At 38.1% G+C, this 27861-nt stretch overlaps 1 long non-coding RNA gene across 4 annotated transcripts in view; it reads left to right on the plus strand.

Annotated features, from left to right (window-relative positions):
* LOC148937133 (uncharacterized) overlaps positions 1 to 20477 on the plus strand; it is a 205996-nt gene extending 185519 nt beyond the window's left edge. Inside the window, exons 3-4 of one of the 4 annotated variants that reach the window (XR_016138616.1) lie at positions 3853 to 3987; positions 20004 to 20477. This is a non-coding gene — a long non-coding RNA (uncharacterized LOC148937133). The remainder of the gene's footprint in view (positions 1 to 3852; positions 3988 to 20003) is intronic. The other 3 variants (XR_016138615.1, XR_016138613.1, XR_016138614.1) reach the window with 3 other exon arrangements.
* Positions 20478 to 27861: the final 7384 nt, after the last annotated feature.

Raw genomic sequence — 27861 nt, forward strand, 5'->3', positions numbered from 1 at the left:
TTTAATATAATTTTTAATGTCATTTTTATATACACGTTATAATGCAATGATGATCCAAACTTATAAACCGTTAACAATAATGATCATATCAATTGTCTCAGTAATCTTAACCGTACTGATATTTAAAATTTATACATGCATGTGTTTGCACCGAGCGCAGGTGCAGCAATAAACACTCGCGTAGTTAACTCCGCACTCATTTGCGAAGAAAATGAATTTGAATTCGAAACGCAGCAATTTGAATTCACGACGTTCGCAATTAATCGCCGACTAGCCATATACTCGCAAACTGGATACCTAACATAGGCGCACAATTTCTCCCTTCTGGAGATTATACCAAGGTAGCTTATGCCGCACGAGGAAGCGCGTAAAATGTAACGGGGGTGGAAAGGGCGAAGGGGTGAGGTACATATGCCTTCTGTAAAATTCAGAACGCGGAAACACGGTCTCTCCCTATAAAATTGTAAAATAATACCCAGCGTAAAACCCCAATGGCGTCGCTCTAAATCCACGGTGCTCTCTCTTCTCCCTTTCCCCGCCCCGAAATCTATCTCTTTTCTCTAAAGCGTCTCGTCGAAATAATTGAGACCCATGTACCCCGCCCACGTGGCACAATCTCATTATACTTTTATTATAGTTTACAAGCTGATTTTATCGATGAACGATTATGAATCGGAGGATACACGTTTTAACGACACATGCATTCCCGTCAGATTTGACATTTATCAATGTGTTACACGGCACAATCCGTGGACGTGGAAACGCTGATTGAGTTGGAAAAATTCAATATCTAGCAGCAAATTTATGATTAAATTAAAATCTTTCAGATTTCAAATTTAATTAATTTTTTAAGCATTTTAATAAAATATTTTTATTTTCTCTCATTTTGTCTATATGCTTTTAAATTATAATTATTTATTGTAAAAAAAAAAAAAAGAAAATATGAAATTTCTTTCTGAATATCTCTCTTTTAGATTGCGTAAAAAATATAATTGACTTTTTTCTCACGTGGTTTTCATATATCTTCCAGAGCGACGTAATTCGAATTTTCGGCCACTTTCTACTGTATCGTTCAATTGCAGTAAAAGGTAAAAGAGGTGCATAAAAAAGAAGGATAGGAAAATAGCGCGACAATGTGTCCGTCGATAAGAACAAACGCTTCAAATGCGCCAGCCGTTAATTAAAAAGTAATAAGTCCGGTCCACAGGCTTATCGATGGCGCGTTTAAACTACGGCGCGTTGTTTTCCTTTAATTTCACCCAGTTTTGGACTGGAGCGTAATAATAATGTCTCGCGGGATCCACCAGCTAGATAACGGGCATAGATTTACAACCCGGCGTCGATTATTCGCAATAGAAGTTGCGAAAAACAAAAGAATTAGTTTCTTCTTTCTAAACTTTCTAAACTCAAGTGATGAACGATTTCTCTCTTCACGAAGACAATTTTAACACGTTGACAAACGGTTGCGAAAACTAAGTGAAAAAGTACTAGAGTCCAATCTTACTTTTATTTCTTCTTCAGAATGCGCGAAAGCGTATCGAATGTAAAATATAGATGCTTTTGTTTTGTGACTAACTTTTTCGAAATAAATATAAACTTCATCAACAACAATCAATTTAGTTAGTATTCAACGAATGTTAATAAAGACAGATAAATTTCATTTCTTCAATATTCATATTTGCTATAATCTGATCTATTACAGTAATATAATTATCTCTTTGTTAGAATGTAAATGACACACTTAAGATGCATTTAATAGAAAGTTAAATTATTTCAATAGTTAAGAGTCAAAAATATAACAGTTAACCTATTTAAAAATAGATATAACTAGATATATACAAATATTGCCGTTATTTTACAAAGTGACACTTTAACGTGGCAGTTATATCTGCCACTATATGTCGACATATTAGCTTTTCGCTATGACTTGTTAATTACCGTGGATTTATTCTCCGCTCGAATTTCGTGACATTTAACTTAATTGAAGCCATACAGGTCTCGTGGTCGCGAGCAAAATTCGGCTGACACTATACATAAAATATTAAATTATTTTAACAAATTAAAATTATCATTAAAAATTATCATTAAATTCCAAAATTTTAAATAATAATGTGTCACTTTCTGATTAAAATAAGACGATTTTAGGAGCATAACTTTAGATTCAAAAATTTAAATCTATTTCAAATTTAATCTTTCTCTCTCTCTCAAAAATGAAATTTAAAAAAAGAAATTAATGTTGGAGAAAAGTTCAGTAATTATTTGGAGCATCCTATATTCGGAAATTTGCGCGTGGCTCGAAAAAGAAAAAAACGCAGTCTAGTTTCCTGAATAATCTCCGTGAGGTCCCTAAAACCGACAAAGAAGAAGGGTTGACGGGAGGAAGGGAATGAGGACGAAGTCGTCCGGTATGCAGTCTCGTCCGTCGTTCGTCATTCGTTAGAGGTGACATGGCGGCTTCCTCGGTGGATCCTGTAAGCAGCACAGGGGAGAGCTGAAGTTTCGGTTTGATGAAATGGTAGCCGAGTAATTGAAATCTCGTGTTCCTTACTGAGTCGATACGACCGGATTCGTGGGGGCCTTCTTTCCTACCGTCTCTCTCTTCCTCTTTCCCTTCCTACACTTTCTCTCTCTTTCTTTGTTTCTACTCCTCTCTCTCTCTCTCTCTCTCTCTCTCTCTCTCTCTCTCTCTCCCCCTTTCGCTCCCGTTATCTCCTTCTCCGAAGCCTCTTGTTCACTCATTCTCCTGAAAAGATATCCGGACCCGTTCACGTGTCACGTCCATGGAACGCGAACGCGAACAGGTAGGGCCTGGATCTAAGTTACCGGCTCGAGACTATATAAGCCGATTATATCTTCCCAAATATTGAGACGTGCCTCCTGTGGACCAAAACCAGCTTGACTCCGGGAATCTCGGTAACTCGCAATCACTAAAACTGGGATCTTAGGATACCGAGTCGAAACAACGAATAATTATTCGAGGATGTGATACGTTCAAGGGAAAAAATTAAAAGAGGCATATCAGAAGACAAATCACTATTAGAAATTGAATTTAGACTTACATTTTTTAGCGTGAATAATTACGTGTGTAATTTCATAAGTAATTATAATTTTTAAATATATTTTTCTACGTATAATGATCAATGACTTTTTTAAATTATTTTTATTTATTTATTACGATGATAGAAAAAAACCAATTCACTTTTCTTATCATCCAATATTAACATAATGTTTATGTGATAATGCAGTTAGCATTACATCTATATATTTCTTTTAAATAAAATTTAAATTTATTACGCGAATTACTGTAGCAAGAAAATAATTTCAAATATATTCTGGAAATGATTGAGAAACTGACTTACACGGTATGTTAGCTTTTTGCTTTGAATCAACATTGATTCTCCGGCAACGTTTCCGCTCGTGCATCCTGCATTCTTTTCCGTATTGACATGCAAACCGGGTGGTGCAGTTGGATTCCAACAAACCGGATCCGCGGAAAAGACGTGCCTCGCTTTCCTCCAGATTTTTCTCGATCGATACTCGCGCGGTAATTAAGAATCTAGATCGTCTTATTTGGTAAAGATAAAATGGCGGAGCTTAATTCGCTTTTCCACAAAGAAAGCCGCGGCCGCATCGGCGGCGCATCGGACTACAATTTCACCGGAAAGTCGGCAGACGATGACAAAACGTCTGGCGCGACTCGTTAATTAGTATCGCGGGACATTAACGAGTTCCAGGAAGTCGATAAGGGCCGTTGCCTCTGGTACTTTCTAGTAGTTCGCTAAGGGAAGATAACGGCGGAGACCTTTCGCGTGGCGTATGTAAACCGCAATCGTATCTGTACTCTTTTTACAGGTAGTCGCGAGATATCGAAGCTCCCATGCGGAGGACCGGTCTTACGAAGCAGGCAGAAACATCCCGATCGGCGCCGGAAGCGGAATAACAGCTTGCACACACAGTGGAGATACAGGGAGAAACAATAAATAAAAGGTATCTGGAAAGATTCATCTTTCCACGAAGTATTACTTTGATGAATGCTCGGCCGAAATGATACATGTCTCGGCATATATTTTATACTACAGTTATAAAATGGTGACATAAGAACGTATAAAAGTCGCGTAATAATCACATATGAATATCTTAATATATCGTTCGTACATAATGCGACATTGCACTTGATTGATAATCTAACGGACATACATAGATTTATCTAGCATAATAAAGACTTTTATCTTTCTCCTTCAATTCTTTACGTGATTCCTAGTGACCAAATTCCACTTGGAGAAAGTTTCTAAGAAATAAAACGGCCATTCGAGACTGATCCCACAGCGCAACCCTTATCGCATAGAAATTTTTCAAGCTGGCAAGACGATATACAACTGCCGACAGCATAGGGCAACGCTAATGCATTTCATTAAGCGAGCATTGATATCAAAATGACATGAAAATAATCATCAACAGTCCATTAATTCCAGAATAAGTCTTGGTATTAAAGGGGAAATGGGAGAGAGACTTATCACAACTTATCACAAACAATTTTTTACTATTCAATTTTAAAATAATTTTAAATAATTTTAAAATATTCAATTAATAATTTCATTTTTACTTTAATATAGCTATTTTATGTAGAGATTCTGAAATCTTTACATCTTTTTATTCCCAGCTATTTTTATTACAATCAAGATTTATTAAAAACACTTTTTTACTCTTAGCCAAGGCTACGTGTAGAGTGTACGTAGAAAAATGAATATTTTTACAAAAATATTAAAAGATTGCAAGACTTTTGCAAGACTTTTGCAAGAAACTCCTGTACGCATATAAATTTTATATATTTTATATATTAATTAATTGACTGTTAATGTTAGCTATAAACAAAATTTACTCCGAAAAGGCGTCGAAAGGCTATAACGTGTTCGCAGATCGAATTGATAAAAATCTTTTCCGGGAAAACCACGGGTATTTACTAAATCTAGGCGAGCGTACAGGAGTTTCACGAACCCGGCGCTTAAACACTGCGGCGTTACATAATCCTGTGGGATTAACTATGCTCCCGCGAGATTAACTCCCGGAGATGGATTAACAATGCTCGAGTGATTCGCTCCTCGAATTCGTTTGACCGACTAAAAATATTAAATTATAATAAATGATATCGCCGCGCTACTCTTATGCAGTTTTATCAGCTCGTTATCTCTTGTCATTTTGACACGAACACTTGAAACATTGTCGTCCTAGAAAAGTTCCTTATATTATATCACTTATATGCTGCATAAAGTTTCCTCTCTGTCAAGGAAAAATCGCATTTTTCATATTTTCGTTACTAAAAGAGCGTTGATTAACTGAAGTTGAAGTCCCGCCAGGAAAATTATCCGAGATAGCGATCGTTAATTAAGGTTTATTAGCAGCGGCGAGCGTGGAAATCGAGCTGCCCAGCGAGCAATCTCGCGTCCTGTCAATCCATTTTAATTAATTTACATGTACACAATATTGGAGTAAATTCCTGACGTAATAACTTGGCCATACAGCGCTGTATTGATACGGCATTAAGATAATTTACGTAATTTATCTCTGTGCATTGCAATATAACTTCGTAATTTAGAATTTATAATTGATTATAGATCATTACCCTCCTCGCCATCGTTATTGTCTTAATTCATTATTTCATTTCGTTGATTATTATTATTGTGTCAACTATTTATCATTTTATCATTTCATACTTTTATAAGGGACAACAAAAGATAATCATGCCAGTTCAAATTATAAAAAAAAAGAAAAAACTGTATATTAAAAATAAGTCATATTTCCTTATAAAATATTTTAAAAAATTTTCCTTCTTTTTCTTATAATCAACATTAATTTAACTAACTGTTCAATTAAGAAGTGATATTAAAAGTTTTCTAATTTATTTTGCAATCAGCAAAAGAAAAAAAAAGAAGCGCGTGACACTGCATCTTCGAAGAATTCTTTCAAACTAAGATGACAATTCTCGTAAGAGGGGACCCTTGGGCTTCAGATCCCCGGACATCTTCCATCGGGAACTTTACCGTTTCTTCTCCCGCAACGTTTCATTCGCGAACATAACGACGTTAGTCCAGGGCGTAGCCGATGTCCCTTATCGGGGCCGTGTCCGCTCTCTCTTCTCTAAGGACGGCGATCACGCACGCATAAAATAAAATGGCTCGTAATGGAATTTCGATCCGGCGAAAAAAAGAGACAGAAAAACGGTGGCCGTTCGCTCTTGCAGCGATAGCGGTTAATTATATCGACGACGGGAAAAGGCAGAAGTAGCGGGGGGAGGGGGAGGGAGAGGGGGATGTGTTACGAGTGTATTTTATCTGCGCGGGTGAGAGCGGGCTCGAGTAAAAGCCCGAGTGAGCCTTGGCCAGATAAGCGGCTGAAAGCTTGCCCCATTAAAGGTATCTAGATATCCTGGGCATTCTTCTCGAGGAATATCCGAATAATTATCCGACGTGTCACCGAGATTACGATTCTGTCGTTCCGACGTTCCTCGCGCGAGCAAGCGACGCACGCGTGAGTTTATGATTCCTTCGTTTGTATGTCTATAAAGTGAATGCGCTACTCGAGTATCCGGGAACGAAGCGAAGATAGCGAAGTAAAAATATATGATGATGCAGCTATGCACTATAAAATTTTAATGACACGTTCTGCGTACCAGAGTTGCATTTTCGCTTATTTTGCAATGTACATTTATTCAATTATTAAATGTTAGAAAAAAATGTCACAATGCCGGCAAAAGGACAAGAGGAAAAAGGAAAAAGATAGGAAACATCTTTTCCACATTTAATAACTTCATACAAAATGTAAAATATGATATGTGAAGTACATCAGAAATACATAATGATTCCATTGAATAAGTAACGCTTTCTTCTTAACCGTCGTCCTCTCTCTTGTCTTTAATCTTTGAAATTACGAGTATTTCCACTTAAACTGACCTGACGTATTTCAATCCGGCGAGCAGCGATCGGAATTTTATGATATCGTTCGTTAAGTATTGACCATCGGGACTTAACCTCGTGCGTGTGGTGACCATAAGCGAGGGTAAGGTGTGGGTAAGAGCCACATACGCGACGTGACTTGAGTGGAGATGCAAATTTCCAGAGAGAGAGAGAGACGCCTTTTATATATCGTTCTCGAGCCGCGCCGGAGCGTCGTTAATTAAATATCGGGCCTGAGTGCCGCGCACGTAAAAGTGGAAACGCGATGATGGAATCCCGTGTAAGCGACGATATCGGTGGACTAAGTCGATGGGACCAAGAGCGAAGAGCCATGAGGTATGACTATCCATTGGTGCACATCGAAGGATATGAAGGATACATTCCTTTGGGAATCGAATATCTCATCTGTCAATTATAAATTACACGCGATATATCTTCAAAAATACGATCGGACTTTTCTCAGAAATGCTTCTGACAGATTCGTGTATTTTTTAAATGTGTATTTTTTACTTGATTCGTGACATATTCCCATTAATTTCTAATGATATAAACTACTAAAATGGCAATAGTGTTCTGAATAGAGTAAAGAAGAAATTTATTTCTTTATTCTTAAATGAGTTTCTTAATGAAATTTGTAGCTGTGTGACTAAAAGATAGAAATTAGATCGTTTTTATTTAAAAAAAATGAATCTTTTTAGAGACTGTGCTTGTACATATTGACAGCTACTAGAATTATTACTAGACAATAAAATAAAGCGGTGATAGGGAGTTAATCCCATCATTGAAGTGTGTAAACAGTTAATAAATAAATCCTCCTCTTCCACAATTATGCATTCCTCTTTTGTCCGGCAATCAATCGAAGCCAATTAAAATGTTGGTTGGCACAAACAGACTTGCACGTCCACAGAGAAAATTATACTATGCGGAAAAATAATTATACATTGTTAAAAAAAGACCCAAAACCTTTGAAAAATTCTAATACATTTTAAGGAATTGTTCTAATAATCTCTGAGTTTATATTTCATGTTTTCAGAATTGCATCTCTTAGATTTTTTTCTCTTAGATTTTAGACGCTTGGTTTTCTTCAATCATTTTCTATGATCAGATCGAATTTTGCTGGTTCTTATTACACAGAAAGAACAATTTTGTTGGCAAATCTAAAAATTTGGCTGGATACAGATCTGAAAATAATTTTGTGGCCTTCAAAATTTTTATGCTACGACATTCCAATTGGTTTAGAATTTGTAATTAAGAATTAAGTTTTTGAAATTTCATAATTAATATAAATTTTGATTTATTTTACGAAATTTTATGATAAATCTTCGAAGAAGAACCAACTATATTTTTGGTACTTATGATTATTTGGAATGATTATGTTAATGAGAAGAAGAGCCTGAAATTCTATAGCGCCTAGAGGTTCCTAGCGACCGTTTAAAACCTGCCACTGTGCACATAACGCATTTCGTGTCGTTCTGCCGCGTTCGACCGTACAAGGCCGCACCAAAAGTGGTTTATCGAAGAATCGTCGCGCGACGAAATCTCGAGGCGACACCGGGATAGCCGGGTGTATCCGTAGACGTCCTCGGGCCGGTTATCGAGAGCGCATCGTGACAGTCCATAAGTTCCCGAGGATCGGCGCTCTCGGCGATCGGTGCGTGATAACCGGAGGAAGAGCGGCGGCCATTGTGTTATCGCTCGTGGTAACGACGCGTCTTGGCAGCGGTCGCAGCAGCTGTCGCTCGCCATAGAAGGAGGAAAGAGAGAAAGAGAAGGCCCGTAAAAAGAGAGAGAGAGAGAGAGAGAGAGAGAGAGAGAGAGAGAGAGAGAGAGAGAGAGAGAGAGAGAGAGAGAGAGAGAGAGAGAGAGAGAGAGAGAGAGAGAGAGAGAGAGAGAGAGAGAGAGAGACGGAGAGGCGGAAAGGGGAAGAAGAGGCGAAAGAGAGAGGAAGAGAGAGCGAGAGGACGCACGCCAAAGTCTTCCGCGATTTTTTCGAGAGATCGCAGTCGGTCGGCCCACGAAAGGAATATCAATTTTGAATCCGATCGGTAGATACGCTTGCCGTTTCGTCTCTTCGCGACCGGTCCCAAACTGGTTCTCTTCTCTCCCTCGGAGAGTCTCGCCTCCTCTCTCTTCGACGATATCTCGCGGCGTACATCGACGGACGATTCGTTATGATTGCCACTATCTAGATGCGAGGCAAGAAAAAAGGAAGGCCGCGGAGGAGGTACCGCTGCTAATTGGTGATCGGATGCGGCATCGAACATGTCGTCGTCGTCTTCCTGCTTTATTCACTCTACTTTCGACTTTAGCATTCTATTTTGCCGGTGCAATTAATTTCGCAAAATGATTGTCGCAGCCTAATTCACACGAACTGGGATTGCGAATTGGGTACATACGGTAATTGGCGAACATAAACGGTAAAGGAAAGGCCCTTTATTATGGCTATCACGCACGCGACAGAGAGAGAGAGAGAGAGAGAGAGAGAGAGAGAGAGAGAGAGAGAGAGAAATTTGTAATAAATTATTTTATATGTACTATATAAAATACATTGGAGTGCCTAAAAATATATTTCTCTTCTACTTTTATTTATGTTCAGCTGCATTCGGTAAAGCAAAAACCGTTACTCGAATCATGTCTTAACATCGGATGCAAATTAATCGTGCTCAATTCTCACAAGACCTTCGTTGACGCATTGTTCGATGCATCGCTGATTCGTTATACATCTTGTCCTTTTGTCCTCACAAGACACAAAGTAGCATCGGTGCACACAGCGCGGCCGTTTTACAATGGTCGATATATTTAATTGGCTTGCTTGTAAAACGCGAGAGAGTTGCGAGTAGGGCTCTCACGAGCTAATTGAGTAGCTCCGGCCGGCGATTTAAACGGGAACTTGGCCGTTCGCGACGGCTTATAGTCGGCAACCGTAATTAACCACTTGTCCCCGACAAGCTCGTTCCGCGTCTCCGTTTCCATGTCCCCGGCCAGATTCGTTCTCTTTTCGTTTCTTCCGCCAATCCGAGCTCCTTAATGGAAAACCATTCTCGCGGCTGATGAAACGTCGAATGAAAACACGAATTTGATGCACCGAGGACCGACTGTGGAGGAGCCGTTTCTCGCGCGGCGCGGATCCACGCGGAGAACCTTGATCCTTATTTATCCCTGCGGGTGCTCCCTTGGGAGGAAAAACGTCGCTCCAGTTCGTTTGCTCGCGCCAGTCGGTGACGTTCTCACTTTGCGATCCGTAGACTATGTCGGGGATGTAACTTGATTGGTTGTGTTTGTCTGGACGCTGTGTGTGTACGAAGTTCGCCCGTGGCGTTTGTATTCGATTATTCTTCTCCGATATTCGTCGCTTAAGAATTTATTTTTTCACTCTCTTTTCCTCGCTTGGGATATTTTCTTGGAGTTATAATTAAGCTTACAATGTCCCAATTTCACGTTATTTATAATAACAGATTACAGACATCCGTTCGACATCTATGTATATTGCAAGCTTTTATAATTACCCTTTGAATGAGAAAATTAAGGATGTGAGAATTCAAATCCTCAATAATTTGAGTGGTGATCTTAATAAAGTTTCTTTATCTTATAAATTGTAGAAAATCCCTTTTCCCTTGACAAACTGCATCTATTCTTTTCAGTTATTAATTTTTCTTTTAATCTTTCAATTATCGAAACAGTCATTTGAACTTTGTATATTATCAAAATGTTGATGTTATGTTCATATTTCATTATACATTATTATTAATTAGAGAAATATTTAAAGAGAGAAAAAATAAATAATTTGATTTTTTAAGTGTGTTATTGTTATTCAAAAAAATTATCTTATACTTTGAGAAAACTATAATTTGTAACGATTAATTTAAAGAAAAAAGTCCTTATTACGCGAATATCATTTGAATATCAAATTGTTTCCATTTCACAAGCGATTCAAAATTTTAGATCAAAGTACATAAAGTTGGTCACAGTTCGAGAACTAAAAATATAACGCAGGCTCTCCGAGGAAGACCGAGGAGCGAAAATGTGAAAGGTAGACTTTGATTCCGTCAGAAATCGACACCTGCCGTTATCTGCGCTCGCACAAAAACCTCGCTAACAAGGATTCTCGGCCGAGTTTCTCCCTTGCGAAATCCCTCGACGTTCTCGTCGTCATCGTCTTCGTCGTCGTAGTATCGTATAGATCGCGCCCATTGACAAGGGGAATCTCATTAGCCCGCGGGACAATCCGTGATCTTTGTCCAAACACGCAGAAAGGCGTTCGCTCCTTTCACGTCTTCCGTCTTCTGTCCAGCGAAGACATGTTGATCCCGGACGAATTCGGATTGACGGCCACGGACCTTGAGAGTGACCTTACTTATTCGGGAGCAGTGTCGGGGATCATCAAACATCGGCAGCCAGCTTTAAAGCCGCAGCAAAGCTCGCTGATGAATCTTCTGCAAACATGGCAGATACGAGAGAGGGACAAAGTGATGTTTGTTATATCGGCTGACATGTCACCTCGGCTAAGGATTATTAGGACTGTCTTGGCGTACAACAACGTGAAAAGACGATGTTAAACAATTTCAGCGTATTACGACAAATAAAACCCTAATGTTTTCTACAAATATTTTCGATACTTTTCAAATTTGAAGCGTTTTAAATTGCTGTAGATTTCCGATATTTCAAATTTATATATTTTTCAAATTTATATATTTATATATTTAAATAAATAAATATATATATATATTTATTTGACTGTAATGAATTTGAAAGCTATACATGACATCATGTGATTTGTTTACTAAGCTATTTTATAACAAATATATTAATACATATATATTTGTAAAACACTTTTTACAAATATAAATTTATATAAATTACAATCGATATATTTATATTTTTATAGTAATTTGTATAAAACGTATAATTTTTTTATATTCCAACACATAAACTATAATAATAATATACTACTTTGCAACGTGCAGTTTAATAACAATTTAATAAAATTATGAGAAAATATATAAATAAAATATTAAAAAAATAATATCTAAAAATATTAATTATGATGTCGGATAAAGTTATATGAAAAATAAATGTACGACGAAGTCATAATTAATGAATTCCGCATTTGACACGGCGATTCTTGGGAAGTACTTTCTGAATAAATTTCACATAATCGCATTCTTCACCGGCCGATATCCTATCAAAATGCAAGACGGTCGCATCTATCGTTTTATATCCTGAACTTCAGTTTTCCGCGAACTGAAAGAAGATTAAAGTTTCGGAACGGAGTTAAAGCGATTTTCACGAAAGTTGGAAAGTGTGACGCGACGCTTTCTTTCATAATTCTCTAAATCCTCTTATATTAATCTAGAAATAGCTTTAATTATATGCTGCGGACAGTTATTTAAATATCGCTGAATGTCATCACATGCAAGAAAAGCTTTAGTTCACATTATCACATGATTACAATAACAAAATTGGAATCAACCAAGTCAATTATGTACCTTACAATTTGTTTAAAAAAATTGTTTTTCTAATAAAAAAATAATACATTGTAAGTATACACAGTTTCTCTATATCTTCATCAGTTTTTGTATGTATAAAATGAAAGACAAATAATGATTCTGTTTGAAACTTTCCAGCTTCGATTATGCAATTAATATTTTATCGAATATGTTATTTTAATTTTCGCAGGATTATCAGAATGTTTAAACTCGATTCCATTTGAAACCGGTGTTTTGCTCGTATGCGTTGCGCTTTTGAAAGACGCAACATATTCCAACGGTCTATGGTGATTCGCGCACGGATATCGCGCAAATTTCAGTAAATTTATTACTGCCGCCATTGTACTGGCGCTTTTATCGAAAATTTGTTATTAACAGTCCGCATGGCCGATCGATCGATGCTCGTTGGCATCGACATTTATTCGCGAAATTACCGTTTCTTTTAATTCGCCGCATAACGAAGTATCGTGTTTAGCATTCTTCAAACTAAATATGTTAAATTGTGAAAAGCGGCGCGGTGGCCGCGAGCCGGGCATTTTAATTAAATAAATGAACGATGATCGGTTTTAAAGGGATTTAATGCGTCTCAATGTTTAAAACGCATCGGCCGTATACACCCGTCCACGTTTTATTAATTCCAATGGCCCCCGTATTATTACGCCGGATCAAATAAATAATTAAATTTTCGTACGGACACATTCGCCGCGGCGGCATTAAATTGAGACTCTCGCGCTGTCGATTATTACCGAGAAAGATTTATTGCGAAGTATTGCACGGTAATCATTTTCGACGTCGAATTTATATCGCGATCGCTCGACCGATTGTCCAAAATTATTTTTTTCTGTCTTTCGCCGTTTGCATTAATTATTTATTTTAATCGTTATCTATCTTTTTTTCTGTCGACATCAATATACACAATTCCATACGTTTGTCAACACAATTAGTTAAAAATATGTACAAGAGATACCAAAAAATATGAAAAATTGTAGAACACTTAAAATATTTAACTTGAGATATAAAAAATATAAAAATATAACATGATATAATGTTACAATTAAAGTATCACGTATTCAATCACACATAAAAAATTTTTTTAAATTTATAATTAAATTTAATTTACAAAAATAAATTTAAATTTAAATTTTTAATTTCAAAATCAAATTAAAAATAAATTATATTACACTGCAAAGTCGGAATAAGATCGTGAATATAATTTCTAAAAATATAATTTCTAAAAATCTATAATTTCTAAAAATATTACAAATTCTTGAATTTAATAAATACATTAAAAAGTTAGGATATTAATAGGCGTTAAAAATCCTGTAATGCCAATCATGTAATGCCTGAATTATCTATCTATCTTGAAATTAGGCTTTATATAAATAATTGTTATAAATAAAAATTATTAAGATTGTCTAAAAAAAAATTCTTTTTAAAAATTTGTTGAAAAAAATGTAGATGAAAGAAAATGTAAGAAACTCTCTAAATTATACAGTAATTTCTAATTTTTACTATCGCGATGTATATTTCATTCTTCCATACATTATGTATCTCGACTGTCGTCATTAAGCACGGTCCAATTAACAGTGCACATTCATTAGATTTGTATCTCACCTACGATAAACAGACATCAATTATTTTTCTGTCGAACTTGCAAATCATTTTGTTTTCATCTAAATTGGAAGCTCGCTCACGATGGACGCTATATTTTCACAAGAAATATGGGTTAATTAATCGGGTTAAATGCTATCTCCAAATTATTTCCAGATATTGGAGAAACAATATGAATATTCTCTTAATTGATAATTAAATAATAGCAGCACAATTCATTGAAGAACAATTCGCTTGTTTCTTGTTTAAATCATTTTACACTTTTATTTTCTCATCACTCATTATTGACTATAATTTTTGATATTTTTTTTTTTATAAAATGGATTCGCACGGATTTCCTTTTAGAAAAATAGTCCAAAGGATAATAACAAAGAAATTCTTATTTGTCATGTTAAATGAAATGCAAATATTTTTCTACTAATTATTTTCATGTGTTACAACCTAATAGAGCTAGACGGTGCAACTGTTTAATTAAAAAGTCACCAGATCGTAACGACTGCTGATTCAGGGAGTGTGATAATAGCGATAATAAAATGACTTATTTACTGGAGATGCTCGTAAAATTAATTAGTGTAAGGCTATCGTGCGTTCAACGGATTGAGCGTATCTCCCGTCACTTTCTCCTCCCTCAGCCTCCGTATTCCGTCGTTTTTCTCCCTTTTCATCCCTCTTCTTATTTGCGTATATGTTGGTACGCGAACCGTTGCCCGTTATTGCCACTATTAAATGCGGGGGCCCGCGGCCAATCCGGCGCTCTATGAATCGCTCGCAGTCGCGAACGCGTATAGAGCGACGCGCCGCTATGAATTATGTAACGGACAATTAATTAAAGTACTCGCTGATTAAAATGGCGATAAAGCGCGTTGAGGTGTTTGCACGCCGGCACGGAGCTAGAATAATTTCCATTACTAACGAACAGGCGGAATTAATAGAACACTCGACGGAGACGCGTGCGGGGAACGGGAAAGAATCTCTCCTCGTCCCTTCTCCTCCACTTTCAGTCGCCCCCCATCCTCTCCCCCTTCCGCCCGCTTCTGAGATCGATGCGATCTGTTTTAATCCAATCGTTCCCGCTACAACCCTCGGAGTGCCGCGTGACAAACGTCCAGCACTTTCGCCGATGCGCGCACTTATTTAGGAGGGATTAGAAAGTCCTCGGTGTTGTCGCTGGAGGATACCTTGGGGGAGGCTTTCCGTTTTCAATCGTGTCTTAAGCTAAACGGCGACTTAATGAAATCGGATAACGATTGGGCGAGCGAGAATTTGCCGGATAAAACGACGCACCCTTTTCGAAATTTTCAAGCAATGGCAGAAGGAGGACGGCGAATACACATTCCGGAAAAGTTTTTCCTTTGTTGATGTTTACGGCTAATTACAAAATCGGCATAAAATATAATATTAACAAAAGTAAAAAAAAATACTTAAAAATTTAGCATAGGTATATGACAGAAAGTAAACAGATAAAATATTATTAAAGTTTGAAAGTTCGCAAAAAAATCGAGACACTGAGAATTGCATTTAGAAAATAAAATGCGTTGCAAAGAATTTAAGATGTTTTTAAAGCTTCTCTGAATAAACGTTTAATTCATGTTATCATGTGTCCGACTAGAGGGTGAAGATGATGTTGACGTTATTAGAAAAGAATGATCCCATTTGAAGGGAGAAACAACCGAAGGAAAGAAACGAAGGAAGGAGCCAAAGCTCGTAAAATTAGCGTATTCTTCGCTAGTCGTCGGTGCCCGTTGTAGCAACGGAAGCAATCGCTATTCCATGAATAACAAAAATTTACTGCAACGACCGTGCGCGCCTATCTTCCACCCTCCTCGTCGTTGCTCGTGCTCGATCTCCGCCCTCCTCTGGAGGAAAATCGAGAAGAGAAGCGAAAGAGCACATTTTGCACATCCCCATCAAAGCTATATCGTCGGATAGAAGAGATTCTTGCTAACAAACGCATCATAAATGCATTAAAATGCACTTCTGCCATGTATGATTGCGTGTACTCGCGTACAATTTATTTGCAGAGCACGTGAGCCGTTACAAAAAAATTGAGTTGTAATTTCAAAAATACGCTAACGGTATTTCTTTCTTCAAATAATACAAACAAAAAGAGTGCCAAATGACAACTATGACAAATAAAGATTGTTATTAATAGTACCTTAAATTTAACAGATTATTATCGTAGAAAGAAACAATCTGAATATTGAAGTGTGAGAATTACAAATAAGATGAAAAAGTAACTAATATAAAATATTTTAAATCTTTATGAGATAAATTAAATAGAAGAGAATTCCGCCTTTAATCTTATTTAATATTTCGCAGAAGTAACTCAAACGAAGATTCCATTTCTACGTATTATTTTTAACTACACGAAATAACAGCGCGCAAGTCGTACGAGAGCGAAATAAACGAGAGAAATAATTATTTACCAAACAGCCGCTAATTCCATCAAGCTTTCATTCCGCCGTCCGCAATTTCTTATAATTAGCATAGCGAGTAATCTTGATCGGCGAGGCGGCTCGCACGCGGAGAGCTCTCCACGTCCGGTTAATGCCGGCACTCCGCATGGCTAATAACTTAACGTCGTCCGAGAGGTCCTCGTAAATGAAAATGGCACTGCGAGCGGAGACAGCGGAGGAAGCGAAAGCAAGAAAGGACGAGTCGGGTTATGAACTCGAGGTAGATGCCGTCAGCACCGCGACACGTCTGCTTCGTCCCTAAGGATAATGCGCACAACGTACTCTTGACTACACCGGAATTTCCCGGAAAACTTTCCCTCGATTCTCATTAGGAACCCACCCAGTGCATCCCGTTCAGCGACATTCTTTCCGAGCTAGATTTTTATGACTTTCGCGAGGATCGTCATATCGTAAACGTAAGAAATGAAGCGTCAAAGTGGCGTACAGTATTTATAATTGACAAACAATTATTGCAAATAGGAATTACACTTCCTAAATGAGTCAAGATAAATGAAATGGTTAAATGTTTATTATTAATTCACGTTAAGCGAGTGCTTCTAATTAATGTAAAAAATTTCTCAAAAATTTCTCGGGTATCATTAACTGTTTCTATCAGTGCTAGAACGTTCACCAATCTGCTACTTTTTCCTCATCTGCTTGGAACAATTAAAAATATTGCTGAAACGAAAATGTAAATTTCGGCGTGTCGATGACAGTTCTCGCGTATACTCGACCACGTTTTGAATTTTGCTCCACCTTTTGACGATATTTCACCGCGAAAATGAGCGGCACGATGTTGAAGCGTATTGTTCGTTAAACATACTTCGACGCTCGTGATTTATTTTATACGAACGGAAGTGTCATGAGAGAGAGAGAGAGAGAGAGAGAGAAAAAGCGTGAAAAAGAGAAAAAGATGAGAGGGAGAGAAACGGAAGCGCGATGCATATTTTATCATGACAGCTCGATACTATGTCAGGCGAAAATGAAAATGAAATTCGACTGACGCATCTATTGACCGCCATATCGTATAAGCTATAAAATAAAGATTATTCATGAAAATTGTGGAACAGATTAATCTTCTTCAATCTCTCGTTCTTGGATTTTATACATAATATTTCTTAATCTACATAACGCGGCATAAAATAAAAACTTCTTTGTACGCGATACGTTTGTTAAATAAAACTTGTCAAATCTTTTACTTTACACAATATTCAAATGATAGCTATTATCCTTTCCGTTAGCACAAATGTTTAAACGACTTAAACAATTTCGCTTCCGAGGAGTTATTGCTCTCTCTTTCAGCGTATAGCTTTTCTCTTCAACACAATGTAAACGGCGTTTTGAAATTCATAAAGATTCGTCACAGCATACAAAAGCTTGCGTTAGTATTTCGGTCGTTCTCCAGTCGAGAAATAACTCGAAAGAAGTTCCATTACGAGTCGAGCAAGGTTTGTAAACAGCACATCGGGGCTCGGTGGAAGGTGTCGAAGGTGATTCGTGGGGTGGAAACGGCGTAACGAGACCAGGATGGGGAGAGTATGGGCAACGGGGTGTAGACGCTGTGCTCCAGAGAGTCCCTTTGGTAGCTCAACTTTTGAAAACAGTGAAAGTCATTTAAAGTTTGCCCCCACGCGTTCGTCGTGTCACCTTCCTCTCTCATTTTCTCTCCCCCGAACCACTCCCCGCCACTGTCGCGACATCCTTTTTCCCGTCCAGGGAAAATTTCCACCCTCCCTCACATCTCCGCCATCAAGATCAAGCGTGCGCGACCCGACCCCGACGCGCTCAATCGCTAAATCCTGTTCCCGTGTCCGAGAGAGAAAGAGAAAGAGAGAACAGAAAGTGGGAGAGTTACCCCCGAATTTCACATTCGACTTGGCTTTTTGCTTGAACGGGCTCTCACGCGATAGATCGACTGCTCGCCCAGTGGTATGAGGCTTGCGAAATGCGAGCGAGGACGAGGGCGCGCGCGCACGTGTAAGGATCCAGTCCTTACATTTCGAATACATTTGCCGGCTTTGTACGAGAGCTTCAGCTCCGTGGGTGAAATTTGCAGTGTGAGCTTCGACGAGATTCCCGCTGTGCATCGCTGCTTCCACGCCGAGTAATTAAATGCAGAAGCTGGTGTAATTTCGGCGAGAGTTCAGATCTCGATACTGCAAACTCATGAAACTGGTATCTATGTCCAACGACAATGCAAATGTGACATATTTACGTAACTATACATTCTGCATAATCATAGACTTGCGAAAATAAAAGGTAACACAAAGCATACTGTCACGAAATATGTTGAAATTATAAAGTTGCAGACTGCAATATGAGATTTATTGTAAATCATAAACAAGAATAAATATAAATATTATCAAATATTAATTTAATTAACATCGAAACTTAAGTATAGACTGTTTAATTAGATTTTTATTGAAAGTCTCATTCAAATCATTTACATTTAATTTTTCAATTTAATAAATTGAAATATACGACGCTTTTTATATTCAAGTTAAAGAAACACAAAGAAATTATATCTTTACCATTTTTTGGAGTTAATTAAAGATTAAGCTATCTGTTCTTAAATTTTAAACGATAGCATAAATTTTAACTCGTATGAGACAAAATTGATCTTTTATAATAATGTATTTTACAATAGTAAACTTATTATCAATCTCATTCTCGTTAAACATGAATTATCAAATGTAATAACAAATTAACTTCAATGTTGGCAATTATAGCAAAATAAATATAAACCGAAATATTTGTAAAAGACATTCAACATAGATAAATACAGTAGCATTCATTCGTGATTCGCCGCATTTTCTGCAGTCAGTAGCATGCACTCTCGTTTATCTCTGCACCACAAATCGCTGAATATTCCAAGGGTGTCACGAAACAGGGGTTAAAGAGACCAAGCTGAAGAGATCACCGGCAACAGCACCGTTACCCTACCGATTGCTCTCCCTCTGACTCCCTCTCTTTTGCAGTTTATGTTTGCGTTTACACACCACGCTGTTAACACCCACGAAATACTAACATAACCAAGGGTGTGCAATGGCGAGCGTTGCACCCTTCTGCATTACGATATTGATCTCAACTATTTAACTCTCGTCTAATGATGATGATACTATGATATTGTTCATTTAACAATTTCAATCTAATTTTTCTTCAAACAATCCATAAAACGTACGAAAAATTTGTACGAAAAATAATCTGATTGAGAGAAGTATATTTATCTTTTTAAAAGCTTTCTCAAAATTTATGTGTCAAATAAAGAATGCAAAAGTTCTTTTAATAAATATAATTTCTATTTCTGATATAATTTTATCAGAAGTAAATTAAGAACAAAATCTATTACTCCGGAATTTAAAAAAGTAATTAAAAAAAATAATTCGAAGATTGACAACAATTGATTAAATCTTAAACTATTTCTGATACTAATTTTAGCATCGTATAATTCTTTTATACTTTTTATATCTAATTATGATAAGATATTTTTTTTATTCCAGCAACATAAAATGCTAGGATATGATATCGAGACAAACTATCGATATCCCACCCATCCCGATGCACCGTCGCCCAGCCCATCTTTGTCTTCCGTCGAGGACCACCGGATTCCGGTAGGAGACGCGCCATTTGAATACGAAATTCGAATACGCTGACGAACCGCGCATACATCAGTCTACGTCTGTTTGAACTGGCCCCTGTATGGTAATGGGCCCGGCGCGGCGCACTGGAAACGCATCGACTCGATTCGATGCGTAAGCCGGATCGGAGTGACTCCGGCCGGCCGTTTCGCCTCGGGATGCTTCCGCTCGAAGGGTTTTAATATTAAACCGTGCCCCCAACTTGCATCCCCTGTCCCGATTACGTCTGAGCGAGATGGAAACGCAGGAGCGTCAATGCGGCGTATTTGTAGAGTATTTCATCGCAGAGAATATATATATATATATATATATATATATATATGTATATATATATATATGTGTATATATATATATATATCTTTTTTTAGAAGTAACTGTCGATATGTATATCTTACGCTATGTATATCTTTGTTCACCGAGAATATTAGAGACAAGAAACATGCAATCTATCAAATTACTGTTTATGTAATAATAATAATAATAATAATAATAGTTGCGTGTGTGAATTAAAGGGAAAATGAAAGATTAAATGAATTAAAATCTGATGATTCATTGTAATATTATATCCTTTAGATGTAAGACCTTCTCCATGTAATGACCTTCTCCATGTTCTCTTTAAAAGCAAAAGCTAAAAGACATCTCGTCTCGCGTAAGCTCACGACAAACTATCGTTTCACTCTGCCGAAATTTTTCTCTCCTCCTTCCTCAACGGATTGGATTCAGCCAACTCCGAAAAACATTCGCGAAACAATCCTGCTGCTGTAACCAGCGTAATGCAGAATGTTTGTCGCGGCGTTTCGGCGCAGGCGGCAGGGGCAATCCCCGAACGCACTGTGATACGGCGAGGCGCGTATACTCCGGAAGTTACTTTTCGGAAGTCGTTCCGGTCCACATAACGAACGCCCGTCGAGGTCAGCCACGGGTAACTAACAGAAAACTATCCCACTGTCTCCTTCCTCTCTTTCGCGCCCCGGGCCCGAAGGAAGCCCTGTAAACTTAGTTGAAAACTTACCACCGCGTTCTTCAACCCCCTTCGATCCTCGCGCGCCGCCTCGCCCCCCCTTCTCTCTATTCTTCTTAACCCCCTTTACACTAGAGACGGCACGAGCCAAGCGAACGGTGGCTCGCGTTAAACTTTATCTCCGTGCGAGCGGGAGTCTTAAAGTTCACTTTATTAAAGACCCCCGCGACTACTCGAGAAACCGGAGGTTCGTCGGACGGAACGGGGAGGAAGGGTCGAAAGGAGGAAATGGGGAAGTGGAAGGGACAAGAATCGTTTCCCTGCGGTTCCGCCACGACTCTCCTGACGTATACGTTCGCCGCGGAATTAAAAGCTCGTGGAGTTTCCGCGTGCATCCGTCTCGGACTTTATTAATGGGCTCGATGTCGGCCCGTAAACAGAGAGTAAGGAGGGCGGAAGCTGTTGAAGGGGCGGCGAGTCCGGAGGGGTGGGAAAGTCTCCGCGGAAATGGAGTAGGTGCCTGCGGTATATCCGGGCTGCGCCAAGTTGGATGGGACGCGTGGAAAGCGTGGGATATTGATGGAGACTGTTGGGCGCCGCTTGGAATTTGAATGGCAGTTGATTAAAGGCCCCTGTCTAACTCGCACGTCAGTGAAGCGTCAGTGTCGCGTCAGTGCGCGGTCCACCTGGTCCCGCTGATAGTCCTATTAAAGCTCAGTCGAGCCAATGCGCCCGTTACTGCACTAAAACTGCACTAAAACAATATAGGAGACGTGATACAAAAAAAAGTGTAACAGCAACGACACGTGGAACATAAATTTAAAAAAAGAAAGAGTGATTTGTATTTCAAATCTTAATAACAGCACAATAATAGCAAATTTTTATAGCATTTTTTAAATTATATTTAATGCATTTATCGTCAAAATGTATATCCATCGAAATCCCGAGATTTTTATCTGATACTTTCATTTCTTAAAGCACCGGGATTAATTCACCAATAACAGGAAGCACCTGATAGATAAAGAGGGCAAAAATCGAAAGGGCGGAAGATATAGTGCGGGGAAGGGCAAATCACGCAGGCGAGAGTCGGTTATTCGTATTTCGAGTTATCGGACCGTATATCGGGGCGCCGTTGGAGTTCATTACGGTAATCTGCCCTTCCTGAGTAACGCATCGATGAAAATGTACAATATAATCATATCTGAGTTCGACTTAGCGTATCCGGGATACACGACACAATTCTGTCAATCGAATCGAGAATTATTGTCGTCGAGATGATCGCGATCATTGCGCGTCAGCAATTCCACAACATTTTATTCTTCATATTCCAGAAATATAATGATGGAAAAAATAAGATTCTGTATTTAAAAACACGAGATAAGATTATGTATGTATAGCGATCGTAGATTTAGGTAGGAAATAATATGTGGATTCATATTCATATAATCATATAATAATGTTTTTAATAAGAAGCTTATTTAAAACTAGTTATGTATAAGATACGATTAAATAATATTCAACTAAAAATAATATTTAACATTTTAATTGTATAATTTAAAAAGGTAGTAATTATAAAAATATTCCATCTGAGACATGATTACATTGAAAAAGGAGTTGTGAATTAAACGATACAGGAAAATAAAACTAAAAACTAAAATAACTTAAAAGTGTGCGGCAATGAATTTTCATGATGTCCACGCTTCGGTTATATGACCCATATGTTACATTTTAAGTTTGATCCGAAAGGTAACGGAATTCGTTGGATCGAAAAGTCGAAGGATGCGCCGTCCAAACGACGAGTATCCCTCGTCAAAGCGCGGGAGAAAACGGGGTGCTAATGCACATCGATGAAATATCGATGCGCGGCTATAAAGTAAACGCCGAGGAAATGGCGTAACGGTCAATTTCTCTAGAGGCTAAATGCACGTGTACGTATAGAACCGATACGTGGGATCTGACCGGATACGCGCAAGGGTTCGCACATGTTTCAGGAAAGGGTATGATTCGACACACGTGTCTAAATTTCGTGATAAGCGAGCGGCATCGGGTATGAAACGACTTGCTTTTGATTACTTAACTCTTTGTAGAGAAAAGTCTGTCTTTGAAATAATTAAATGTTGCTATGAAGAAATATGGGAATGAAATAATTGTTAGACGTAATGTATAATAAAAATGATATAATATATAAGTTACATTGGGGGAAAATAAGAAAAGTATAGGCCTGTTGAAAGATCCGACTTACTGAATTTATAACCAGCAATTCTTGCAATTTAGTCATTATAACGTCAGTGATACAATAGCGTATTATGATACACTGCGTCTGAAATTTCCTTAAGTGATTTAGTAAAAATGGTGTACTGTGACAATAAAAGAGTAAAAAGAATGTGTTATCAATTTATTTAAAAAAATAAATTTGCGCTGCATTTTCTAATAGCAGCGGTAATTTATATAGAATTGCATAGAAATTTTTCTAACGAGTATCTCAATGCGAAACTATGAAACAGCGTTGTACAACAAGTATATTACTTCCGTCTACAAGACGGATATTGAGTCGATCCTTTTCTTTTTCGGCGAAAAAAGACTTATTGCGCTTACCTGTAACACGGAATACATTCTTCGTAAGTTTCCAAACAAAAATCCGTTCCGATATTATTCCTCTCTATGTAAGAAAGACGACGCTCAGGTTCCCGCTTTATGTCGCCTTCCTTTCTATTTTTATGCCATCGCTATAACACCGACCGCCCTTTTCCACCCTTTCCACGAACTTATCCGACTTACTTCCGTGTAGACGTACGCGCTTTTATGGATATCCATTTAAGTTTTGTAGCGAGCGGCGCGTACGACGATCAGTATAAAAAAGCTATTGCGGAGTTAATAAAATATTCGCACGATGAATGTGGTACTTACGTCTGCCTCTTATTATGCTGAATAGCATCGCAAGAATGTGAATTAATTTAAAACTTGGCAAAAGAAAGGAAAAACATCTTAAAATAATCTGATGACGAAATGAAAATAAGATATGACAAGACTTAATAAATGCATTAAAAGATATAATTTTCATCGTTGTATATGTTTGATTATATCTATAAAATTCTTAGACAATAAAAATTAATTATGACAGATATAATTAATTATGTAATATAAAATATTTATCAAAATGTCTACATTGATGTTGTCTCTTTTGAAAATAAAGCTGAAGAATGTTGACAAGAAAGAGAGAGAAAAAGGGAGAGAGAGAGAGAGAGAGAGAGAGAGAGAGAGAGAAAGAGAGAGATGAAAATGATAGATGTACAGCATTCTATGCACATGTCCATACAGTATTTATATACATCTGTTTGATATCAGTTGAAAGTTATGTCGGATCGATCGGCTGAAAATACTGTGAGAAATGCGAGTTAGATGCTTTAGTCCTTAAAGTACAACTTTAGGGCTAGAAACAATACTACATGATCCAAGCGCAATCGCCGTCCGGGAACGAGCAGATCTACTGCACGTAAATCATCCGGAAGGCCGCATTTTCCTGAATTGGCCCCGCATACACTCGGCAGATCCCATCGTTTGAATATGTGTTTAATGTTCCCGTCTATTGTTAGCACACAAACGAGCATTGCGGACAACACAATGGCTAGAACTTCACTCTACGAACTTCGCGTTCCTAAAAGCGTATATACTCGCAGACGTTATAATAATTGGAGTTATGCACTCCGAAGGAAAATTAATGGCGTCGGAATGTGGAAACACGATATTATATGATATTGTCGGAATTTTACCGAATTTTTTTTTTTTTTTTTTTCGTTGGAATTTAGGGTACTTTATTAAAATAATTTCATTTTAATAAACTTCGCAACGCGAAATATTGTTTCGATTATGCAATCACATAAGATCGTATCGATTAATAAAATAATAATAAAGTAAATTTAATTATAGATCATATAGTATATAATTTGTGATGGAATTCCACGCACGCCTTCTATGATATTTAATAGGATTTACGAATTTTTTATTTACGTTCGCGTACCCTCCTTTTTGAAAAAGAATATTTCTACGCATTGATCGTATTTTTCGAAACACAAAGAATGTGAAAGAAATCCTTTACGGTCATTGCCGTATCCAACACATAGTTATTCGCATGCGGTAATCGCGGACATTTATGAAACTTTCGTTCGAACTTTCATTCGCACGCTATGTGGCATTCGCAAATCGTGCGCTTACGAATTTTCACCGCACGTGGGACGCAAGTGAAAAATAATAAAACATGCACGCGCGATTACGAAGCGTTCGTGCACGCGGAACTTTCTATCGCGCTTGCGACTTTTCGAGCATCCGGTGGCTCCCACGGTGTCACCGAATGTATACTCACTTGAATCTATTGTCGGAGCAGGAAACATACAGCATGCCATGCTCTCTGACAGAACTTCGCAAAGCCGAAAGAATCTATGTACTGGGGGTTAAATGATCCCATCGTATGTCCCATTGACCTTTGCCCCCTTAGAATCGATTATTTCCCCTTGTGAGAAATGCGAAACAATACGCCCCCTCCCCCCCCTTGTACTTCTACATCTCTATGATTAAAGACCAAATTGTAGATTAACATATAATTTTATTATATGCGTATGTATAATATTATATTCTCAAAATAAACTTCGATTACAATCTTGATAAAAACATAGAAAGCAGGATGATGCGAATTTTTCAGGATAAGTTGTTACTTAAATAAAGCAAATAAAAAAATAAATATTTATCCGTGGAAAAGAAAAACTTAATGCTGAAATGTGTAACATTGGAATATGTGTTGTTTTATATAAGAATTAAGTGTTTAATTTATTTTTAAATTTTATATTGATTTGTATTGTTTGTTTTGTCGCTAGGACATATTTTTCTTCGCGATCATAACTTTACACGCTATCTTCGTATATTTCAACTGAGTAACATCTCGCGTATTTCTCTCCACCGCGAAAAACCTATCTGTGTATAAAAACAGTATGATAAAACGTCTCACGAACGAAGAAACAGCCGGAGAGAAAAGCGGTGCGGAATTGCGTCGAAATCTCAGGTTGTCTCGCAAGAAAATATGGTAAAGCGGATTGACAGAGAAACAAAATACAGTAAAATGATAACGTACAGAATCGATCATGCTACTTTGGAACGTCGTCGGCAAACAATAGGATCACCGGCGAAATTACGTTGGTGAGTGTCAAAACGACCGCGGTGTAACAATCAACATTATGTTTGCATATCAATGTAAATGTTTATCGACAACTTTGTATTGCTGAGTTAATTATTTATACGCCAACGCGATGATTAATTCATGTTAGAGAAAAAGAACGGTAGTATCTCTAATTATTTCGGCCATTTTTCTCTCCGATAAATTCGTTCCTGTAATCTGTCATGTTGCAAATTTCGCTGTCTTGGATATGTTTATGCACATAACACCAATTTTGCGAGAGAGAGACATAATGTCCCTTTCTATTCAAACGTTTCTATAGCGCTTCTGTAAATATAATTAAGTTTTAAAAGTAAGCTAAACTTCAACATCGTGTACTAACTTTTAATACGGATAAACTTTTAAACAGACATTGTAACAACTTAATGAACATTTTTTATTTGTATTATGTACAAGTGTCCTGGACATTGAAAAAAATGAATAAATAGTAAACATATCGAATTGAATACATATCATGTCGAAAAGAAGTCAATATAAATTTTTGATTTATAAATTTTTATCGGTTCTTTCTTCATGGTCGTGGTACGTCAATACGTACATCAATTTTCCAGATTTTTTTTTCCTAATAATATCTCAATTTATGTCTACTCTTCCTGATTTTACAAAGTGTCCATACCAGAAATGGCCATCCGGGAAAGGGCCGTCCCGATAAAAATCCCCGCGAGCCAATAAAACGAAATTAGCGAGGCGACGCGCACTGTCGCCGTCATTCGCGGTCGGGCCATATTTTAATTTATCTCCGTTGTCCACCGTGTAGATTACAAGCGGAGGAAACCTCGCGGGCCGGTTAATGGCCCGGCGGTCTCATGGGGCAGCACGAGTCTCGGGGCCCGCGAGAGGAAGAGAGAGCATGAGCGGGAGGGGGGTGGACGACCCCCGCGTGTGTGAAAGTATACTCGGCTTTAACGATCAACAACGGGAACGTGGGTGTATATTAGCTGTATGGTGAAGCGAAGGGAGCGGAGAGACGGAGGAGAAAGAAGAGAGGAGGAAGAAAAAAAGGAGCGAGACAAGCAAATAACGCCGGGCGCAAAAAGGCAAGAGGCAAGAACTGCGTCGAGTGATCTCTCGGAGGCCCCCAGAGGGAGAGAGCCACGGGAACCACCCATGGTGTCCGTTATTGGAGGACATTAAGTCATTATTGATTACCCCTTCGCGTACGGGCATCCACCATGCACGGAAATGTGAAGGAAACGAAGGATGTGAAGGGGAAGGGGGAGAGAAGTTACCGGTGCAAGCTGTCCGTTCTCTCGCGGCTTTTCTATATTTCTCTCCCCCTCTCTCTCTCTCTCTCTCTCTCTCTCTTGCTCCTCTTACTCTTGTTCTCTTTCTCTCGCTCGCACGCTCGTGTCCGGGTCCGTCGACTCACCTGAAGGATATTGCAATAATTTGTTATTTTTCACTACTGGCTGTGCCTCTTCCGTCATAAGTCACTCTTGGGAGCGAGCCCGTAATGAATCACCGAAAGTAAACATTCCTTACGGCCCACCGTGCTCAACGTCGTCTTATGCTTATGGTCATCTTAGGGAGTCTGG

This window comes from Pogonomyrmex barbatus, unplaced genomic scaffold (genome assembly GCF_055798465.1).
Source record: "Pogonomyrmex barbatus isolate J1 unplaced genomic scaffold, ASM5579846v1 scaffold16, whole genome shotgun sequence".
Lineage (NCBI taxonomy): Eukaryota > Metazoa > Arthropoda > Insecta > Hymenoptera > Formicidae > Pogonomyrmex > Pogonomyrmex barbatus.